General features: G+C 35.5%; 1 non-coding gene across 1 annotated transcript; it reads left to right on the top strand.

Annotated features, from left to right (window-relative positions):
- Positions 1 to 1,567: 1,567 nt before the first annotated feature.
- On the top strand, positions 1,568 to 1,649 carry TRNAS-CGA (transfer RNA serine (anticodon CGA)). Its single transcript has one exon. It is a non-coding gene; the product is annotated as a tRNA-Ser (tRNA).
- The last annotated feature ends 286 nt before the right edge of the window (positions 1,650 to 1,935 follow it).

Raw genomic sequence — 1,935 nt, 5'->3', positions numbered from 1 at the left:
TAGTTAATATTGTGCTCGTATTTATAACATAATGATTTCTTTCACCGGTACAAACAAATTGTACAAAATCCAAATACGACATAACAAAATACATTATAATTATTCTGTAATCAACTCTCAGTTTCAGCTTAAACAGAGCTAAATGTTGGAAAAAAAAATCAAACCCTTGGTGCCTAATTCTTCTCTCGATGCATCACACCTTTAATTTTCTTTTTATGTTATTAGCAAAAATTAATCATATCCATATATGATTTGATATATGGCAAAGCTGTAGCGCTGCAACGGTCGTGATCACCTTAGATGCCTCAGACACGATGTTTTGTCATGCGTGCGAAAGGCAAAGGTGCAGACGTGCATTATGCAGCGGGCCAAAAAAAACTTTGGACATTTTATTTATTAGCAAACAATAGATCTGATGATTTAAATAATGGGTCCACTAGTCCTAGTGTAAGTGTAAATTAGTTAATATAGATTTTAAATTGTTAATTAAATGGGTACACAATATATAATGGTATATACTTTATTTTAAAACAAACCAAATACTATGGAGTCCCACCTCTCCTCGAAACAGTGCATTATTTGAGAATAATAATCCGCTGTAACAAAAAATAGATCCGATGATTTAAATAATGGGTCCATCAGTTTAAGTGCACGTATAAATTAGTTAATATAGATCTTAAATTGTTTATTTGATAGGTACACAATATAATTGTGGAAACTTTATTTTAAAATAGTGCATTATTTGAAAATAATAGTACAAGTAATGAGTACACCGGTTTAAGTGGGAATTATTTTACATTATTAGTTTAATGGGTAACATATAATGTGTAAATTTTATTTTCAATAATTGTAGAGCTGTATGACGGTAGACTCTTTGTTTGTAAAATTATGATTATTTAAAAGAAATATATCCATTATATAATGAAAAAAAGAAGAAAAAAAGGAAAAAAAAAGGAAGGAAGCATACGTACCATACATGGTACACGTTTGCATACATATGTGCGGATGAAGGAGGAGAGGTGGGACACCATAGTATTTGGTTTGTTTTAAGATCAATTTCATCTAACGGTGTATAATTTTGGACCCACCAATTTAAGTGAAAAATCAATGGATAGATGCTTTGCTTTTTTCTTAGAATTTCTAGGATTTTCTTTAATTTATTAGAGCGCCACGTGGTGGCCTGAGAGCGTTTGTAAAAAGTTTAATGCACTTTTAGTATATAATAGATAAGTGAAAAAGAGGAGGCGGGTCCCTCTTCCTGGTCGCGTTTTGTTTTCTGCCTTTTTTTCACTCGGAGAGATGAAGTTGGAGAGAAACTGCACATGCATGTGCGGTGGCCTTTGCTGCGTGTCACCTTCTTTACCACGCCACCTTGTTGTCTTGAGGGAGAGATAAGAAAAGAGTATGAAACAAAAAGAGCAAGAAAAGAAAGGATGGCAAGTTGGCAACGTGCATCGGTGCGAGATGGGTAGAAGAATAATTCGTCGAATGAAATGCAACTTGTACAAATGAACAGGTCAGTAAACATTTCCGTTAAATATTTCTGAAAACAACTTGTAGCGAAGACGTCGATATGTCCGAGTGGTTAAGGAGACAGACTCGAAATCTGTTGGGCTTTGCCTGCGCAGGTTCGAATCCTGCTGTCGACGCTTCCATTTTTTCATTTTTGTTCCACGAATTCGGGTGCGAAGCTGATCGCGCGAAGGCACGTTGCAGATAGAAGAATTTTTTTCATTTTTAAATTTTTTTCTTTTAATATTTATAGAAATAATCTATCGGCGCAAAAAATTATAAAAATATACCATGCCGTCCTAGTAGAGGACGGCAAGCTGACGTAGCAGACGGTGGCTCGATGCCGCCGTCTGTGAAAATTACATTTAGCCCCTTGCCCCGTTGTAGGCCCAAGTCATCACGGATTCACGCTGAACTCCCTCT

Source organism: Oryza sativa, chromosome 5 (genome assembly GCF_034140825.1).
Source record: "Oryza sativa Japonica Group chromosome 5, ASM3414082v1".
NCBI lineage: Eukaryota > Viridiplantae > Streptophyta > Magnoliopsida > Poales > Poaceae > Oryza > Oryza sativa.
This window is presented reverse-complemented; position numbering and strand designations above follow the sequence as displayed.